This window comes from Vitis riparia, chromosome 14, assembly GCF_004353265.1.
Source record: "Vitis riparia cultivar Riparia Gloire de Montpellier isolate 1030 chromosome 14, EGFV_Vit.rip_1.0, whole genome shotgun sequence".
In the NCBI taxonomy this organism is placed as follows: Eukaryota; Viridiplantae; Streptophyta; class Magnoliopsida; order Vitales; family Vitaceae; genus Vitis; species Vitis riparia.
The window spans coordinates 16148541-16171906 of NC_048444.1; positions in this window are offsets into that span (position 1 = coordinate 16148541).

Sequence of the window (23366 nt, forward strand, 5' to 3'; positions counted from 1 at the left end):
GTGCACATGGGAGGATATGGGATGGATGAATGGGGGATAAGTGGGAAATATGGTGGATGCGGTAATGCGAGAGAACGGGTATAGTTGCGGTATAGAGAGAGAAGTGAGCATGAAGGGCATGAAATGAGTGGATTAGTGAGAAGTGAGGGTGGCCGTGTGCATGGGCATGAGGAAAACAGGTATGGAATGGAGGTGGCCATGCATTGGTGAGAATGAATACATCAAATACAACTACTGGCATGGCTGTGGAATATTTCACAGTAAAAACATGGATTAACAACCTCAAAAGAACTTGAGTTTAGGATCACATCTTCAACAAACAACAGGTGGCCTTCATTATCCACCCCAAACAAACAATATCCAAACATCAATGAGAAATATGGAAGAGAGGAAACAGCTAAAAACATCAATAAGCCTGCAGTAACCATACCTGAGGAAGTTTTTCTCCAGCGAAAACGGACTCCAAGCTTCTTCCTCTAACTCCCAGAATCTCCTCGGAACCCCTCTCCACAGCGGCCTCCTTTTTAAAAAAAACACCCGAACCCCTTTTCAACCTCTCTTCTTGCTTTTTAAAACTCCCCCCCTCCCTGTCTTCCTCAGCAAGCCACTGAAATATCTCCTCTGTCACCCCTGCAGCCCTATCTCCTCTGTTCCCTTAGACCGTCACCTCAAGTTCTTTGGGTTGCTCAAGAACAGCTCACCCATCATCCTCTTTGGCTGCCAGCCTTCTTTAGCTGCCCGAGAAACGACTCCTTCTCATCAGCCGCTTTCCTTCACTTCCCATTCTCCATTTAGCTGCCCGAGAACGGCTCCTCTTCGGGTTGGCTAGGAAAGATAATCAGATAATAATCATAAAAAAAAATGAACACCCTTTGAGGGGGTCCACAGGTGTCTATTTTTTTTATTAAATAAAAAAATCAAAATATTTGATTTGTTCTATTCAACTAAAAGTAATTTTTTTAACATAAATCAATATGATTAAAGTGAATGTGTTATCAATAGGTTCAGTTTAGTTATGTTGGTTAATATCAACATGTTATTTTTAATTAAATAGAAAAAATTAAATATTTTGGTTTTTTCTATTTAATTTTATGTGTATATTTTTAAAAATAAAATTAATTTTAAACAATTTATGAGAAAAAAAAAACTCGATAAATAATTTGTGACTCGTTTTCTTTTAAAGATATGTTTAGGATATTCACCAAAGGAATGTGCTAAACTCATCCTTTAAAAATACAATTTAAAAAAAAAAATAAAAATAAATAAATAAATAAAAATAAAAACCCCTTGATACTGAAAGAGCCAAGTTAGGTCTATAGACAGACTTGTGTCTTCTCTCTCTCTCTCTCTCTCTCTCTCTCTCTCTCTCTCTCTCTCTCTCTCTCTCTCTCTCTCTCTCTCTCTCTCTCTCTCTCTCTCTCTCTCTCTCTCTCTCTCTCTCTCTCTCTCTGGCTTTCCTACAGTCATTCATGCAGAAGATTCTAATTTTATTAAGCTTAAGCTATATGTAGTGAACTCATTTATGATTGATTGACATGAGAGAAAATGCATATTTTTAAAATATTCAGTCTAAATTTATTTTTAGTGAAATATGATATCTTTGGTATTATGTGAACCATGTTATTCTATGTTAAAAAATGTATTATATTTCAATATTCCATATTTGTTTTAAATAAAAACTATATAGTATTTAAATATTTGCTATTAAAAAAAACATTTATTTAATTTTTTTATTTCCATATTTTTACATTTTTGATGTAAAAAAATTTTAGATTCTAATTTTTAGTGTAAAATCCTTCTTTCAATAGATTACTTTTTTGGGAAATTATATTTGCCGAATTTTTCAGGACAAAGGTCATTTGATGAAATCCCGAAACTACCATTTTCCTCCTTTACTCCTTTTCTTCTAATCTCTCCATAACCCTAACAAAATTATCAAGAAAGTTATATTTTTCACCAATCCATATACAAATAATTATCTCCAATGATGATATTTTTTAATATTTTTTTTTACACATTTTTGGAGTTGGAAAGAAGATGTCACAAATAATGTTTGGTGTTGTAGGGTCAAACACTTTATAAATGTCTAACATCGTAATTCCAAATATACTGAGAATTTTTAAAATTGTACATCCAAACATCCTATTTATCAAATAATTGAAATCTATCCGATCTTATACGTCACATTTATACCGTGTTCAACCTCTAGCCATCCAATTTTGAACATTTCTTCAATATCTAGACTTCCAAGAAGTCTAGACCTTTCCATAGTCTCTGACCTTCCAAATTTGAACACCATGGAATATATATATATATATATATATATATTTCATTTATACTACATTTTTTCATGATTTTTCACTTTTAAATCATTTTTAATTTCTTCATAATTATTTTTCAACTATTTTTACAAGTTTTTTTTGTAAAAAATTATATAAAGTATAAGTCCTAAAAGATATTCATGTGTTATGTCATATGGATTCAAATAAAATGTATAAAATAAATGAGGATGCAACTTGGCTCGAACTTAACCTAATGTTTGGACCGACTTGGGCAAATATTTTCAATATTTGGATAAGTTTGGGTTAAGTTTTCTCAATATGAGTTTAATTTGGATTAAACTCAAACCAAGATTTGGATAACTTGAGTTGAGTTTAATGTTTTCATAATATTTATAAAGTTTATTGTCTTGAATAATGATCATCCTTTTCCTTGTTGATTTTAAAGAAAAATATCAAATTATAATTATATCATATACTTTTTAATATATATATATATATATATAAGTTTTTTTATATTTTTTTATTGTTATTTAAATATTTATCTTCTTTACTATTTAACTTTTGGTACAAACATATAGATACAAAGTTTTCTAAAAACTACTATAGAGATTTTGAATCATGCAACCCAATCAACTTGACCAACTCAAGTCTAATCCCAACAATTCCAATCTAACCCGATCAACCCGATCAACCCGAGTTACCTAATCAACCCAAGTTAAACTACACTAGTCCCAATTCAATCCGAGTTTAAAAAAATTAGGTTGAATTGAATTTGAATTGAGTACATCGGGTTAAAGGTTGATTTGAGTTGATTGTTTTTTAATTTGGGTTGGCCTGAGGTTGACTATTAACTCGATCAACCCTCTCAAGTTACAACCCTAAAAATAAATTAAAATTAGCTATAAACATGCTTTGACTACTCTTTTTTTATCAAATGAGCTTTAATCATTCTCTTAGGATTTGTGATTGAGAAAGAAATAAGTTGAGAAAAAAAAAATGAATGGGTCAAATATGATTGAGAAGATTGCTTTGGGTATTTTTAAAATCATAAGTGAATGTATTAATAAAATTATTATTTGTAAGCGGACATGAAATAGGATGGACGTAGATATTGCTTCCCTTATTTCTTTGTCATTATTGTTTATTGTTACCTTTAACTAAAATGTAGATTTTAAACTTATAATTAAAGTCATAACTGAATAATTTTAATAATCTCAATTTCTACTAAATATGAACTAACTTTTTATACATTCAAAGCCTACTTATACTACATTTTTGTTAAAATCACTCAAGGATTCTATTTTTTTTTTTAACAAAATTGGGGTATTTAATAAAATCTTAAAAATTATTTACATTGATTCTTATACTAAATAAATGATGTTTTTATACACGTACCTCATTTATTAGAAATAAATAAAATCACTAGCCATGGGCCAAAAAAATTTAATAACGATGCTAAATTGCCATTTCTTTGGTAAATATAATTAATAGTAGACAGGGACATGACATCTCACGAGCCGTCACAAGGGTTTTCCACTTGTGACTAATTCAAACATACACTTATGTACCTTTCACCTTATTATTTTTTATGTTTCTTAATAAGTCAAATAAAAAATTGATATTATGTTTTATTCTCAAGAAATATTAAAAAAAAATATTAAGAAAAATAATTTTCTTATGTTTGGTTTTATTATACAAAATACGAATGAAAATTAAATATTAATAAAATTAGTTAAAAAATTTATGTATTTTAAAATTATTTAATCTTTATATAATATAGAAATATAGGTAAAATAAGTTTAAAGAAATATATAAAAAATTAATTACTTTTTTCTCTATTTAAATCTAATTTTAAATAAATAAATAAATAAATCTTATTTTATATTTGATTTATAATAAGATAAGATAAGTTAGGAGATTTCTTATCATATCTTATTATCAACCAATATAAGATGAGATAAATAATAACATTTTACTAAACTCTTATGTTATATCATCTTATATAAAAAAATTCTAAATCAAGATATGAGATATATATATCTCATGGATTATAAATCAATCAGTCTCAATCATTTTCTTCATTTTTTTTCATTTTTATATTATTTATTTTATCAAACAAACAATTCTTAATAATATAATGTAATATATATTTTATATATAAATTTTAAAGATTTTCATCATGAGTATTATTAATAAAGAAATAAAAAATTATTTAAAATAATATCAAATATGAGAGGGATTTCATGTTTTTTTTAATAACAAATTTTGGGATTTAATATAGTCTTATTTTAAATAAATATTAAATATTAAAATGTCATATTGTCTCATTTTTGTTTTATATATATATACATGACAAAATATAGTAATTAATATTTGATATAATATCTTTTTCATGATATTTTTTATTATTCATATCCAATCCAATGAGATATAATATGTTAGAAAATGTTTATTTTATTCATATCGGCTCACTGCTCTAAATAAATAAACCTTTCTTTTTCTACAAAATGAATATTGTGAATTAAGATTTTTCCCTAATTATTTCACATGCTATTGTCACATAGGACGTAGAATATCACACATCCTCACATTAAATCCCTAAATTTTAGCTTCTTTTTTAATGATGGAAAGAAAAAAAATCTTTTGTTCAACACCTCTCACATTTTTGTTTTGTGTATATATATATATATATATATATAATAATCGTAAAATACTCCTAATATTTGATTTAATTAATATAAATAAATTATTTTTATATATTTAACAACATAATATAATATTTCTCTCTATAAATTTTAAATATTTTAATATTAATACTATTAATAAATAGTAATTTAAAAATTATAATTAATAAAATAATTTTTAAATAATATTAAATATAAAAGAGATTTAATAATTTTTTAAGAACAAATTTTGAGATATAATATAATTTTTATTCAAAAATATAATATATATATATATATATATATATATATTATTTTTTTATAAAACAATTATAAATGTAATATAATATATTCCATTAAATATATCTTTGTCAACAAATATTGTGAATTAAGATTTCCCCAAGGGCTAAGGCCTACAAACAAGACTCTTTGGCACACGAGAACCTTAGAAAGTATCCCACTATTCCCTCATAGGACCACTTTAAATATCACATTCTAAAATGAAAGACGTGCTTCTTCCCATGATAAATCCAACAAATTTTAAGAAAAATGCTAAGACACCAAATTGAATGTCTCAAATTTTTAGGTTATTAAAAACTTATAACCAAATGGAATAATATAGAATAGGATAACATCAAAATAGAAGACCGACCATGTTTTTTTAAACTTGTTTTTAAAAACTATTTTTTTATTCTTTAACTTAAAAATAGTTTTTAAAAACAAATTTAAAAAAACATGACAAAATGGTCTATGTTTTTCTTTTGTTTTTAAAAATTGGTGAAAACAACTCTTATTTGCTCTTTAGAAATTGTTCTCTATTTCACTTTGTTTTTTAAAATTGTTTCGAAGAAACAAATACCAAACAAATTTTTAAACATAATTTTTTATTGTATGAAACATATGCTTGCAAGTTCATCCATAGGTCAAATCAGATATGTAATTGTTGGAATAATTGTTGGAGACTCAAATGGTGGATATGTAAGAATGATAATTTATATGTTGTTCTATATCCCCATGAATTTAGGAACTTTTGCTTGCATTGGATCATTTGGTCTATGTACTGATAACATTCAATATTATACAAGATTATACAAGAAAGATAATTTTTTTTGGCTATCTCTTTAGCCTCGTCTCTTATTTCTAGAAGGTCTTCCTCCACTAGTAGGTTTTTTTTTCCTCCTTCAAAACTTTCATAAAATGGGCTTTCTAGAAATCCCCAATGACCAATCCTCACGTGAATTGCTAAGGATCCAATAAGTCCAATATTGATTCTTTTAGGTGTGTCAATTGGGCAAATACGTCCATATTGACTAGGATGGATATCTCGTATCCAAAAATTGACAATTTGCCCTATAAATCCACCGAGGCCCAAATAACTCTTCAAATTCTTGGATCTATAATTTTAATTTTTCATTTTCACTAAATTCATAAAAGGAAGTTTCTTTCACAATTGCAAATGATAAAAAAGGAAATAATTTGAGAAAAGGAAGTTTCTTTGACAATGCAAATTATAAAAAAGGAAAAAACAATTAAAAAATTTATGATGCAGCCTCCACATATAAAAACAAATCTTCTTTTTTCTTGTTGAACCAATTCCAAATGCCTAAATTTGGATCTATTTGGCTCCATTTTTTGTTGGGAAAAGTGTGTTAGCATATATTCAGATAAAAAGAAAACCATAAAATAGCAACCAAAATTTATAAAATAAAAGTTTCAAGTAGTTATCTAAAAATAATGAGCATTTCATGTACTTTTTAGTCAAATGTATTATCGTTAATTATTCAAGTACTACCTTGTAATTATACCATCCTAGATACTACCTTTAACATGTGAGTATATAAAATTTGAATTATTTTTAAAAGATATATATTTTGTAATTATTTTTACAAAGTGGATGGAAACTCCCAATTTTTTTTTCTTAAGTTGTTTTCCTTATCTCAATCCAAGTGGTTTATGACGTGAAGCTTAAGAAAAAGACATGTGCAGAACCGCAGATAGCTTAATTTTTCATCTCATAGTTGGGTAGATGACAATGCAAGGAAGCTGTTCTTGATTAGGGTGGTTTTATCTGACTTAAGCAAAGAATAATTTATGGTTTAGAAATAATCTTCAATTTCTTCCTTAATTTGTTTACAAGTTAAGTGCATGCTTGTACTTTAAAAAATAAATTTAATTTTTAAACAACTTATGAGAAAGAAAAAAAAAAACCTTGGTAAATATGACAGGCTTTGTGCTAGTAAAGATCCATCTAGAAGACTAGAACTCAGTTTCTTTTAAAGATATGTTTAGGATATTCACTCCAAGGAATATGCTAAACTCATCTTTTTAAAATGCATTTAAAAAAATATATATATATACAACCCTTATATCTTGAAGAGCCAAGCTAAGTATATAGACAGACTTGTGTCTTTTCTCTCTCTTTGTTTTTCCTACTATCTTTTGCTACGGAGATGCATTCATGCAAAAGTTTATAAGGTATATTTTATACCTTATGACTAATTGACATAATAGAATATGCATATGCATATTTTTAGCATATGTAGTGGAGTATGTATATTTTATAAATTTATTTATAGAAAAATCTGATATTCTTAAATATGATATCCAATGGAATATATTATACAATTTGGAAAATAAATCTTACTTCAATATTTCATATTTGTATAAAATAAAAATTATATTATATTCAAATATTTTCTATTAAAAAAATGTGAAAATTTTCCTATATTTAATATTATTTATAGTTAAATAAGTATTTTTTATTTTTTCTATTAATAATATTCATGAGTAAAAAGTTTTAAAGTTGTAAATAAAAATATTATATATATATATATATATATATATATATATATATATATATATATATATATAAAAATATATATTAAATATTCTATTAAATAATACATATATTAATATTATTTTGCATTGTATATATGTATATAGATAATTCTTTTATTTTTTGAATTTGAATTTAAATTTTTTTATTATTTCTTTTTTCAAATTGAGTGATAAAAAATTGAAAAAAAAAAGAGTTAAAAATTTATAATAATGGATATACACATACTCCATCAACCTGGGATTGAGAGTTTTATATCCCAAGGGGGATATTAAAAAGTTGATAAGATAACTTATCTTTATCTTATTATCAAAAAATATAATATAAGATATGCATCTCTTGTTCATCTTATATTAAATTTGATAGGAATTTTATTAAAAAGGTGAGTTTATTATTATAAATATATGGAATTCAATTTTATTAAAATGATATTATTTGAAAAAGATACCACATTTTGATATGATATAGGAGATGATTTGAAAAATTACTTTTATTTTTATGGTTGGAATTTTGTGGGTGAAGGCAAAAGAAGAGTTTGGTCAGGCTCTTTGTCTTGAGGTAGAGAATGTTGTACAAGCCACCAGAAATTGAAACTTCCAAAATAGATATGCCACCACCCCCTACATACAAAACATCTTTTCCAATCATTAAGAGGAAGAAAGACATGTCGGCTATAAAAAAAATAAAAAGAAAAAAGAAAAATTTGCTTTCAATTTCATAATTTGATTATATAATAAGAAAAATCAAGTCCTATTGAATAGAATTTTCATTATTTTATTTTAATTTTTACTAATTCAATGACAGTATTGTTAACAGAATTATAGGAGGGTAATAGTATGGAACATTCGGTGACGAGGCCGTTGGGGTTCATTAGTTGACTTAGAAAATAAAGTATATAACTTGGAAAGAAAGATTAACCCTTCCCGATAAAACATAAATGATAAGGAATCTAAATCTCTCATTGTCCATAAATGCAATCATTTGTAAGTGGAAGGAAAAGAGTACTTTTTTCTATTTAGCAAATCCTAGATATTTTTTCTTTTTTCTTTTTTAGTTTTCTCATGATAATCATTCTTGTTTCTTTTTAAATCCTAATATAATTTGTTTTATGGGGCAGATTCGAGATGGATCAGCCCATCCAACCCTATCCTATTCATTCAAAATATTTTTCATCCATATTCCATTAAAAAAATTAAACAAGATAGGAAGAGTACGGAAAATTCTCATATCCGTCTCGCTCTATTTAATATTTTTAAATTATATTAAAATAAATACATTTTATAAATAATTAAAATATTATAATTTTTTATAACTTATTTTAAAAGTATTTTATCATATATATTTAAAATAAAAAATAAAATAAAATAATTTTTAAATTAAAATTTATATATAATCTATATTAGAGTAGAATAAAACAATATTCTACCCTATTTTAGATTTAAAAAAACAACTATTATAAACTCATCCTAAACCCATTTATTTAAATTTTCAGATCCATCAAATTAGAGAAGGGGTGTGATAGATACCCAAAAAAATTCGCATCATTGTCATCCCCATACAAGTGTCTTCAATATGAATTTTTTATATAAAAAAACATATACTAAGGTTTTTAATACCTCAATTTCTTTTAAATAATTTTTAATATTATTATTATTTAGACAAATCTCAAAATATTCTTATATTTTATAAAAAAATTATTATTATTATTATTATTTTGAAAAAAACATGTATCTAAACAACAATTAGATCTACAGTTAAATGATTTAATAAGGGAAATAAAATATTAAAATTTCTTAGCCCATTGCAACTATCAAAGGATTATTATAGCCTTATAGGTAAGAAAGTTTCATGAACTCCGAACTTAAGATGTCTTTCTATTTTAACCTTTTTCTTTTCAACAAATTCAAATTGGGAAGTTTCTCCACAACTTCAAATCATGGGAAACGTTTAGACTTTTTTTTTATTTAATTAATATTACTTTATACAGTTATTGGAACTTCCAAAGCAATAAGTGTACGGAATGATTAAAATAAGTTTTTAAAATAATTGTCAAGATGTTGAAATTGGAAGCCTCATCCCACAATGCAGTCTTTCGAATTTTCAATATTAAATATTTCATGACAAATTTTCTACTAGATAATATTGGTCTAGTTTGTTGTTAAAGAAATTTTCACATTGATTGTTAGATGGAAAAAAAAAAATGAGAATTGTTATTATTATTATTATTATTATTATTTTGTGAAAGTTATTTCTATTTTTTTTTTCAACTTTCTTAGAATTTCCCAAGCCTATCTAACCCCATTTTATTTTATTTTATTTTATCTATTTTTTATATATCCTTTTAAAAACTATATTAAAAATAAAAATGATTCATAAATAAATTATATATAAACAAGACGTGTTGAGACCTAATATGCTTCAAATCTATCTTGGGTTTTAAAAGATCTCCTCAAACTCGGCCCAAACCCATTAACCTTCTCTAAAATCCATAGATTGTCATCCTAAATTTAATGGATTAGCATCTATTCAACTTAAAGTTAGAGTCCCAATCATTTTTGGGTTAGAAAATACAAAATATTTATTCATATTGTGAGTTGTACTAATCAAACTCAAATCCACACATTATTATTTTAAGAGAAAATTACACGAACACTTTTTTAGGTATTTGATAATTACACTATAGTCTCTCAGATTTTTTAAATTATATTGGCATTCCCTTGACCAACCTAGGACAACATAACCACCCCTATTTATTGAAAGAATTGATTAAAACTTTTTTGAAAACCAAAAATGCCTTTGTTTTTTTCTAAAATAAAACACGTTCATTGAAACTGAAGCCTTGATCCCATTTTCTCACTTGAGACATCAATAGAGACCTTAAACATTATACTTCTCTTAGCTTAATCATGACTCATACATTCTAAGTACTTAACACTTCTACTTCATTTTCAACTGAAACCCTAAATTGAAGAAGAAGAAAAAGAAGACAAAGACAATTATGATGGTTCATGGAGGTATTTGTTTAAACCATTCCTAATGCAAATCTTAAGATTTTGGAACAAATAAGTTTAAATTAGATATAGTGTTTCTCCTTCATTTGTTAAATTAGGGTTAGGTTACTAAAACCCTAAATTGAAGAAGAAGAAGAAGAAGAAGAAGAAGAAAAAGACAGACAATTATGATGGTTCATGGAGGTATTTGTTTAAACCATTCCTAGTGCAAATCTTAAGATTTTGGAACAAATAAGTTTAAATTAGATATAGAGTCTCTCCTTCATTTTTTAAATTAGAGTTAGGTTTTGTCTTTCTTTTGTTTTTTTTTTCTTTTTATCTTTTTTGTTTTTTTTAAAAAAGTATGTGCTTGTCATATGCTACATCGTCATTTGGCATTAGACAAAAAAATTGAAGGTGTTACTATGGGAAGAAAGCTGCTGCGAAGATAATTCAAATCTAGAGAAATTCAAAGACTCTTCTTCACTTGTTTAACAAAAGCTTGCAATTTTTTTAGTGGTGAGCTTGATTAAAGACAAATCGTTGAAGATGACCCTTTTGTAATTGGAAGAAAAGATAAACCCCAAATTCTCTTCCATTAATGTGAAATATTTTGTAGAGGAGATTAGAATGATCTAGAAAACATTCAAATAGTTTCTAACCACGTTTGTGGGGGTTTTTTTTTTTGCCTATATGATATTGGCAATGCTTATCATTGTTATGCATGAATGAGGATAGTGGGTGAAGGGATTGTGGTGTTTTAGTTTGTAGAGTAGATAAGTTGGTTAGATATTAAAGTTTTTGAATTTATGTTTCACTTTAGCTCTTGAATGTACTGGTATTAGCGCTTTATATTTTGATTTTTATTCATTGATGTACCATAGTTGTTGATTGTAGGGATATGGTAGCTCTTCATTATAGTAATATTGACCGGTTCATTCTTATCATAATTATAGCAGTTGGAATGCTTTGGAAATCATGTGGCTTGCTTATATATATGAGAAAGAGGCTAGTGCAGTATCATAACCCAAAAGTTCTCCTCTATTTTAACAATGGTAAGCTCCAGTGCAAGAGAACTTGATTAATTAATAAGTTTTTTGTTGTTCAAATGTTCAAGTCTTTCCTACGAAGAATTCTACAAACATCCTATAAGGTAAATCATGCTTGATCAGGTATATATCTTGGCTTGATTAACCTCTTTTAATGACAACCAAGGAAGAAAGCTATGAAGGTTTTTCCAAGTGTTTGGTTTTGATGCTTATTGGTTTTTATACTTTAGTATCAATGATGCCCCTGTTATAGGTGATGCCTCTACCCTATTGATGTCTCTACCCCTACTATTGGCAATGCCCCTATTGTTCTTGCTGCTACAGCCTTTACTCCTATTGATGCCCTTGTTGATCTTGCTAATGCCCTTACTTGTGTTGCTAATAAAGCCCCTATTATTGATGATGATGATAATAATGAAGATGATAAGGATAAGGATGACGATACATCTACAATTGGTGGCCCATGTATAGTTCATTATGATGTGATATTTGTGTCTTCAGATCTTTCCGTTCCTATACCCTGGATCGTATAGGTGCATGCAAGTTACCCTATGCCTCTAAATCCTATGCAACATAAGCAAAAATAACATTTTTACAAATCTAGGATCCAAAGAAAAGACACTAGAAAAACTTTACCTTTGATTTGAATGTTCCTAAATCAATTCCACTTAGTGAAGATGAAGAACAAAGAATATGGAAGTCTTGTACACCCAAGATCTTCTACTTGATAACTCGAACGACAATCTTGGTACTCCAAAGCGTGAACTTTGAAATGGAGGAATCCTAGGCTCTTTTTCTCTCTCTAAAGATGGAAGGCGATTGTCTCTCAAAAGTGATGGAAACCCTAACCCTTAATGGGGTATTTATAGGGTTCCCCTACTAGGCTTAAGTGACTTAAGTCTACTAAGGCTTGACTCACTTAATATAGCTCAAAATGGGTCTTAATTGATTAATTAACCATAACAAGACTATTTAATTAATCAAGTAGCTATATCTAGAGACCTTGTTTACTATCCATTATGCAACCTTATGTAATTACCAAAATGCCCTTATACATAAGAGTGAACCAAGAGTCAATCCAACCCTCATAAATTGTGTTATCATGGTCTATGAGCTTAGAGTGGGGACCATTGGAACCCATAGGAGTATGGCTCCCTCAAAATCCAATTTTGAAATTGATTCAACATTCCACTAAAGAGAATTAACGACACTTTAATACCCTATGTAAATAACAATGAGACAAAGCTTAGGTTTATGACTTACTATCCACTACATGTAGACTCCCCATGAACTAGTATTCATAATCTAATAAGGTAATGTTATCACCTATTAAGATTACTTTTCCAATCCTTGAGTTATAGATCTCACTTATTATGTGATCAATTGACATACTCTAACTCCAATGAGCATATGTCAAATTTCCACTAAAGGAAATGCTATGACCATAGTCTTCTAGATTACATGTCATTTGGATCACCCAAGGGGACATACTATCTCAATCCATGAGATATCATGGTGCCTCTATTGAGAATACTTGTTGTCACTAGCCTCCTTTAATAATGACTCAATCCATAGGGATATATGACCACTTTATGGGCTCACCCATAGGTCAAAGTCTCTTGTTGACTTTAGTATAAGCTCAATATCCTTTCAAAGTTTAGCTTTGTGAATCATGATAATTGATAACCTTACGTTATGATTTGTTTTAGGTCTAATTTAGTGTGCATCACATGTGCTAGTGCACTCACCATGGGAAAACCATCTGACGACCAAGACAAGTCATCCCTTTAATTAAAAGGTAGTGCACTACAGTCTTAGATGGATTGCCCAAATTCATGAACCAACTGTGAACAACTGACCACTTTGCAAGGAACCTATGACTTGGATCTTTTATATAACTCCTAATGCACCTAAGTCATATACAATACAAGTGATGTGGGGGGCGTGTATACTCAAATAACCAATTAATGCAAATAGGATAAGGAAAGGGAAATAAAAAAACATAAATAAATAAACTTATAAATGTATCTCAATTTGTTACATCATATCATGCTTTTTAGGGCTTAATCCCAATAGCTGGTGCTTAGTTTTTTTTTTTGTCACACAAGTTTTATATAAATAAAAGAAATCATTTTATTTCTTTTGTATGAATTAATGTTGTTATTTTATATTGTTTTCATGAGTATCCTAAACACATTGAAACTACTCCAACCATTATCCTGACCAAAGTAGATTGCATCAGTTGGTTCACATTCTCTTTTCTTAAAAAGATGTATATTTCCTTTAGTAGAGTTGGGTCACCTTTATATCTTCCTAAAGTAGTGCACTGTTTAGTTTCTTTTCTTCTTGTTAAAGTGGCATACCTTTTTACCTTATGGACTTGGAGCACATTTAGATTTCACTTAAACTATGCACACTTTTTATCTAAGGGAATTGGTGCACCTTAGGACTTTAACTTAAACTTAGAGCACTTTTTACCCAAGGAACAAGGTGTACCTTTGGACTTTCACTTAAACTTAGCACACTCTTTACCACTTTCCTTTCTTCATAAGTGGATGGCACACCTTTCTTCTTAAATAGTTAGAACTTGGCACACCTTTTAGTCTATATAAAGTGTGTCAATTTAGCCATCTATTGGATTGCTTGGACAAATTGGTTTTGAATGATAATCATAAAGAATTATCCTAAGAACAAGAAATAGACAACGTTTAAACATTATCCTAAAAACAAGATGTAATGGAAAATTCAAACTGAATAATAAAGTATTAAACATCCAAATCCAAACAAACATCCAAACCTAACCGAACTTGTTCCCAACATCAAAACTTGCCCAAAACATAGATAAAAATATAATAGAAAAAGTTACAATATTACTTAGATATCAAAATATTACCCAGATGTCCCCTACCTAAACCCCTATCTCTATTGGGTGTCCCATCTCTCTCTCATTTCGCATTCATTCCTTTCCCTTTCCATATTATATTTATGTAGCTATTCTACCTCTCCCTCTCCTTCTCCTCTTCCATCTATCTTTACTACCTTGGCTGATGCCTCATCTCCCTATAATTGTTTTCCTTCTTCCTTTAGTAATTCCTCATATTCACTCTTCTTTGGCTGTTTCACCTATTCTCCCTCTTATGGTTCCTTTGGTTCTGCCTTCACTTTGTTGATTTTTGCCTTTAACTTGCTGACAAGTCCTCATATTGTGACTAAATTTTCCACATAAGAAACACCGTAGTGTTGAAGATATTAAGATAAATCCTTTAAAAGTATGACATTATGGAACAATGGATTTATTATTTATAACATGATTCCAGTTTTCCAATTTGTCTATCTTATTCATATATTATACTCTCTAAGCATTTAAGCTTGACATCTTTTGCATTGCACATGATGTGAGTGCATTAGAAGTTGTATAGAATATCTAAATCATGGATTTCTTGCAAATAGATAAATTATTCGCTACTAGTTCATGGACTTATGCAATCTATTTGAGATTGTAGTGCACTGCGACCTAATTGGAGGAATGACTTATCTTGGTTAGTAGGTTAGGTTTCCCATGGTGAGTGCACTCGTGTGTATGGTTACATATTGGATAGGACCTATGGTGATTAATGAAATTGGTTTTCGGATAGTCATGATCTCATCAATCTACTATATTGTATGGACTCTCAACCTTGAGAGGATACTAAGCTTGTGTTGAAGTCTACAATGACTTTGACCTACAGGTGAGACCTTAAAGTGGTCATATAGCCCTTATAAATTGGGTTATTGTTGATGAGGCTTAGTGATAATAGGTATACTTAAGATAGGTACCATGATATTTTATGGGTTTGAGACAACATGTCTCCTTAGGTGATCCTAATGACATGTGATAAAGAAATCTATGGTCATAGTAATTCCTTAATTGTAATTTATCATATGTTATTTGAGAGCTAGAGTACATCAGTTGGTCATACAATAGGAGGATTTGAGACTCAAGGATTGTAAAAGTAATTTTGAGAGGTAGATAACATCCACCTTATAAGATTATGGATACCAATTCATAAGGAATTTGCATACAGTGGATGGTAGGTCATAAACTTTAGTTCTTATATCTTGTTCTAATATTATAGGATATTGAAGTGTAGTTGACTTTTATAGTGGGATGTTGAGTCAACTTTAGAATTGAATTCTAAAGGGGCTAATATTTTCCTATGAGTCTTAATGGTCCCTATTTGAGCTTGTATTCATTGATGAAACATTTATTATGGGGCATTTGGGTTTTTTATTTACATATGCGCATAAGGATGTTATGGTAAATACGTAAGGAACATAAGAGCTTGTGAATGGTTTCTTTGGATTGAGCTAATTGATTAATTGGAGCTCAATAAAGCTAATTAATCAATTAGTATCCAAATGGGTTGGATTAAGTGACCTAAGCTCACAATGAGCTCATGTCAGTTAACCTCATGGAATGCCTATATAAACCCTTTTTAGGGGTTTGGGGCTTCATTCTTGACATTGTAGTATTCCTATTCAATCTATAAGAGAAAAGAGCCCTTATTACCACCCTTTATGAGGCTTCCACCACATCAAGTACCTAAATCTAAGGAAAAAGAGCAATTCACTAATAGGAAACAATTTAAAAACATCCAAATCTAAGGTAAAAACCCTAATATCTAGATCTATGTTTTTATATGCAAATTGTTTCTTCTTGTTAGATCTAGAGAGCCCCAAGGCAGTTTTTGCATGTGCCCTAATGATATAGGGTTGGGAATGGAGTAATCTAAGGATTCCCAATAGAAAACCTCTTATGCTTGGTTTCTAGACCAGGTTTATCAACTTCTCACCTCCTTGTTTTATTTGGCCTCCCTAGTTATTCTTTTAATGGTGGAGGTTTCAACAACTCATTGGTGTGGTTATTTGGCTAATATGTCTCATATAGAACTAGATGAATAATTCTATCACAAGTCTTCACATAGATGTCCTTATGAAAATAAAGATAATAATACTTTTCATATCCCCCTTTTAGCTTAGAGTGCGAGACAAGGAACTCTTGGAATTTGCCAAGCCTAACACCCACATCCTAGTTTTCCAAATTGATAATAATCCATCTATATTGCCCTTCACTCACTTCATATTCAAAACCTCCTACAAAAAGAACATTGTAATTTCTACTCCCAATCATTCCTTTGTTGAATTTGAAGACATTCAATGTGACCATTCATTCCCATACTAATGCTTTCTAGAATCTCTTTTGAAGTCTGCTTATAATTCTACCTCTAATGAAAACACTCATATGCATAATGGGATTATCTCTAAGCTCACTAATCCAATGATTGAAAAACTTTGTCATATTGTTTGTGGAATATGATTTTAATCATTGATCAAAATTTTTCTTGCCATGTTTTTGTTGAAAGAGTGATTAAGAATGATTTTAATAATTGGATTGTTATACTTTTGAAACCAATCAAGTTTCTCAATGGGCACACACATTTATATATGCACTTACCATGCAAGGCCAAACTTGTTGGACCACATATATTTTGAATGAATCTTTAACATTTTATTCACAAAATCTTCCTACTCTTGAGACTAAATTTAATTCACTAGAGAGAAATATCGATGGTTTGAATGAATACTATAGTGGTTTCCCTATTCTTTTCTCGAAGAGCTCACCCATTTGAAAGTCATCAACAACTTGAGTTCTCTTGTGAAGAAATAGAGAGAGCTCGTTGGTATATCTTGAACAATTACTATTATCTATAAATATTCATGATCCAATATCCACTATAATGTATTAACTTGATTTTGTACAACTAATGAACACATGGAGCAATTGGAAAAAGAAAGTTATGCAAATTTATTTCAAAGGCAAGCACAACCATTCCCAAAGTGGTTTGCAGACCTTGCATGCATAACTAAATACATTTTTTTATTAAACAATTCTAGACCTTTATTACTGAGTATGCGTATTCTAAATCATATATGCAGATAAAAATATTATGCCACCAAAGATCACATAAAGGTACTAATGAGTTATACCCATTAGCTTGTAGACTTGATTGTCAAGTATCTCTATATCAAGGTTGTATGGTAAATGGAATTCAAATTTATACAAAAGATAAAGATGATTGATATACAACTTAAAATAGTGGTGTTCTCATATTGGGCGACCATTATGAAGATATGATCGATACTAAATGTTGTTATATTGTATTATATTTTCGACAATCAAGTTATGCTATTCAAGTGTGAATGGTTTGATAATAATATTCCTAAGAAAAAAAAAGTATAAGATGATGGTGTTCTTAGGTACATTAATGTGACTAATAGATGACATGCAAAAGAACCTTACATACTTACAAACTAAGTGCAACAAATCTTTTATGTAAATGACCTGAAGTTAGGATCAAGCTAGAATGTTGTGAAAACGTACAACATAGACACCTACTAGATATCCCAAAGCAAAGTGAAATTGATAAAGTTAAAAATTATAATCTAAAACCAAAAATGCATAAACCATGTCAAGAAAATGATTCGATGGATACAATTTGGATAGCAAATTGAGATTTGGATGTTTAGCAATATCAAAAGGATGATGGTGACCAAACCTACATTGATGTTGAAAACGTGGTTGATCATGGAAAAAAATCCATAGATGATGATTTAAATAATTTTATAATTGACCAAGATGAAAAAGATGAAACATTTGTTGATTATTATAGCGAAGATAATGAAAATAGTGAGAAGAAGATTTGTATATAGTAATAGTGGTGGTTAGTTTTGCAAATTGATGTTCAATTTTACTTTCACATTTCTTGTTCATTTTCTTAATGATGTTGTCTTGAGTTTTGGATTTCATTTTAATTAAACAAGCTTATATACTTGTATATTGCATCCTAATTTTACTCTTTCTTTGTCATAGTATTTTGGGTTATTTATTCTAACATAAGTTTTCTACAATTTTACTTTTAATTTCATAATTTGATTATATAATGATAATATTGAAGTCTTATTGAATATAATTTTCATTATTTTATTTTATTTTTACTCTTAAAGTATTTTACAATATATCAAAATACTCTAAAACAAAGAAATTGTTATAAAATATGAGATTTTGTACCACTATGGTAACTTGTGGATAATCATCCATAAATATCTCTTGTAACTCCCTATAAAAGGGAGAGACCCCTAATGAAATTGAATATAGAGTTTTCTCGTGCATTATATTATCTTCCTACATTCTGATTTCTCTTGTTTTCTTCTCCTTCCACTTTATAATTTTACAATACGTTATCAGTACGAATAATCTCTACAAAAGAAATAAGAAAGACATTCTTCTCTTTAGAGAAATAGAAAGATGTTTTTCCCTTCATAGAAATAGAAAGACTTTCTCTCTTCTTTCTCACAAAAAGGTATGTGATAAACTTATATCATGATTTTTTATTTTATTACCTTTTGATCTCTATTTTCATATATTTTATTTGAATACATAAATATGTATAATCCCTATAACCAGAAGTTATGGGGTAAATTATAAATTATAAGGTACATTCATAACCAGAAGTTATGAAAAATATGTACAATCCCTATAATCATAAATTATAGATTATGGGATAAATTCATAACCAGAAGTTATGATAAACATGTATAATCCCTATAACCAGAAGTTATGGGATAAATTCATAACCAGAAGTTATGAAAAACATGTATAATCCTTATAACCATAAGTTCATGTATAATCCCTATAATCATAAGTTATGGGATAAATTCATAATTAGAAGTTATGAAAAACATGTATAATCCCTATAACCATAAGTTATGGGATAAATTCATAACCATAAGTTATAAAAACTATGTGCAATTCCTATAACCAGAAGTTATGGGGAAAATTATAAAATTACAAATACATGACCAGAAGTTATGTATATGATCCTTAATTATTTATTTTTAATTATATGGTATAACTAGAAGTTATACCAAACAATATTATAGCCAGAAGCTATAAAATAAATAAATAAATAAATGTTCATAGCTTGAAGTTATGTACAAATCTACATAATGAAAGTTCATAGCCTGAAGCTATGCACAAATCTACCCAATGAATAGTTCATAGCCTGAAGTTATATACAAATTTATATAAAAAAACAGTTCATAGCCTGAAGCTATGTACAAACTTAAATATTTTCTTTATCTGACAAAATAATCATGGCCTGAAGCTATGAAAGATATTAACTTTTAATTTCTTTAATTTATTTTAATTATATTGTGTAACTAGAAGTTATACATAAATAGTTCATAGCCTGAAACTATGTACAAATTTAAATATTTTCTTGTTTTGACAAAATAATCATAACTCAAAGTTATGAAAAATATTGGATTTAATTTTTATTTTGTACTCATTTATTTTTCACAATAGGAATTATGGAAAACAAGTTTTATTAACAATTGTTTCATAGCTAGAAGTTATGCATACAATTTCTAATTCTCTTGTGTAACCAGAAGTTATTCAAAACAGAATTGTCAATGAATCTTGGAGCTAAGGAAATCTAGCATCCCTGTAGGATCGCACAAAAACACTGATTTTCCTTCGTCATCATCTCCATGAAGGTTTAACAAAAATGAGCTTTTGATGAGAAATCACCAATCTCGTCCAACTAGATCTGAATTATTCCCTGAAGTGAATGCAATATTGTCCCAAACTCATAGACGATGACGAGGACATGGTCGTGGTCGTGGAAGAAATCCCCGATACCATGGTTCTTATAGTAATAATTCACCAAATTCTCATAAAAGGAAAGCCTCATTGCACCACCAGAAGTGGAATAATACTGAGGTAAAACAAGAAAATGGGAAGTGTTTACAAGATAAACCTCCTAAGAACCATGAGAATAAGTGTTATAGATGTGGTATGAAGGGGCATTGGTCATGTACCTGTCGTACGCCCAAACATTTGGTCGACCTTTACCAAACATCAATAAAAGAAAAGGAAGTTGAAATGAATAACTATGTACCTAGAAGATACATAATTTTTTTAATTTTTTTATATAACCAAACGTTATATAAATATTATTATTCATAACCTGAAGTTATCAAAATAAGAAAATTAATATTCTTTGTGCTAATCAAAGGTTATGTCAAAGTTGTTAATATGTACTTTCTTATAGCTAGAAGCTATAGAGAACGAAATTGTTAACTAACAATTTTGTACAACTTTATGAAATTTATATAACCAAAAGTTATAATGAAATATAGTATAGCATGAAGCTATGACAAGAAGCATATAGATAACATTTACATATTATCAAAGGATTAATATTTTTGTATATCAAGTTATACAAATAGGTAAGTGTTTGATAATTTTTATAAATTTCTATTATTAGAAGTTATACTGTCATTAGTAGAAAAAATTTACATATATTATTGTATGTTGCCACATATGGTATTTTCATTAATGCAATAATTTCATTATCCAAAATAATTTTGAAATTACAATAGGTTCAACTATTGTTCTCAATATATTATGATATATCTTTACATATATGTTCAAATGGATTTGTAGTATTTCAATTGAAGTTTTGAGACAACAAGATACTTTAAATCATGATATGTTCTCTTGAAATTTTGATTTATGAATTAATTTTTGCACATTGATTTAGATCATAATAATATTTTGAGTAAAATTATTGATCTATCACTACAATTAGTTTGATTATTGAAATACTTCCTCATTATTTCATGTATAAATGTTCCACACTTACAAAATCAAATGTGTGAGATTATTTAAGAAATATATTGATTCGTGCCCAATTGGTGTCTCAGCTGATTCGTTCCAACTGGTGCTCCTTGATTGAGGGAGTAATCAACAAAATTTATAACCTATTACACCATATACTAGGGTAGCAAAGACAAAGCTACTATAGCATAGTGGCTCTAGGATCGTTCACTGGGATGGGTTTTCACTTTGCAAATGATATTAATTCAAAGTTGAATTGGTGCCTTTTCATTTCAAGGTTAGCTTTAAAAGAAAACATAAAAATGTTTGAATGAAAAAGGTTTGGTTTTAAACTAACCAAAAATAGTAACTGATTTTACTTACAAAGAAAAGTGTTTCTTGGAGTTTCAGATCACTAGGCTCAGATTCCTCATACAAAAAGGAGAGTTCCGATCACTTGTTTCTTTTCCTCGCATTAGAGAATTAACATATAGTTCCTTCTCCAACCGGTGTTGTACAGATGCTTCCCATTAATGGGTTCAAACACTAAATCCCTCTTACTGATGCATCTTGCAATGGCTCATGCCTCTCACCTAGCACTTGCCATTCAAGGTGATCTTTAACCTTGGATTACCCGTCAAAAGCTCGCAAGAGATAACTAATGGATGTCTCCTTGGAGTCCAAAAGCTTACCAAGTGTTGGCAATTCTAGAAAATCCTACCTTCAAGTCACCTCCCAGAGGCTCGCAAGGGGTAAACTAGTGAATCTCCATGGACGGAGATCACATGCCTTACCAAGTGTTGGCCCAGGTGATTTAAAGGCGTTTTAAGTTAACTAAAAAGATAAAAACCATTGACGGGTCACACTTTCTCTTCACTAAAAACTAAAACAACAAAACTTCCAATTTATGCATGTGGAAACTTACCCGGCTTTCCTCACTCCAAGATACGAAGAGCCTAGCCTCTCATCCTCTGAGGAAAAATCCTCAGAGTTTGGTTGGCTAGAAAGAAAAAAGAACGAGAAAACAAAAATATATATGAAAAGCAGAGCAAGTGCTCTGTATTTTACTTCCTTGCAAATTTGTACAAAGGATGCGTCGTCCTCTTCCCCCTCTCCGAGAATCTCTCCCTGAGAGTTTATATAGGAAGGTAATTTACCCTTCCTTGGATACTTCCTAGCTAAGGAATTACATGAGTGGCTGAATACAAGGAGAAAATGGAAATTTAGACACAAAAATATCAGAAGAAAAGATCTAAAAGAGTCGGTGCACAACTATCGGGAAGCTTCAGGACCGTTGCACTGTGCAAAATGGCTGCGAAATCATTTCGCAACAAAAGGGTGATTTCGCAGCCGAGCAAAATTCTTCCTTCAGCTTGATGCAGTTGTCTTCCGAAGGCTGTAACTTCCTCATTTCAGCTCCAAATCGTACACGGTTTAAAGCATTGGATTTTTGACTTCCTGAGCTTTGAAATGGTATATAGCATGTAGAAAATAGACTTCAGGAAGTGCTCCAAAAGTGCAAAAGAAGACTGAAGCTGCTGTCCTCTGTTTTCCTCTTTGCTTTTCTCCTCTCTGCTTCTCTCCTTGCATACTTTGAACGACTTTGGCAAAGGGCTATGGAGCTCCAAAGCTTGGTTCTTCATGAATTTGAGCTTTCCATTGCCTTGCCATGAACTATATACAGCTCTCCCTCAATCTTGGATTGCTTTGGTGATCAAATTACTAACAAAAACACCAAAACTTACACAATTTGATTAGAAACGATTGCAAGGGTCCTTAACATGTTAATTGGGTTAAAAGGCAATAACTACTACTCAAAAGTGTTTAAAATGATTAATTACAAGCT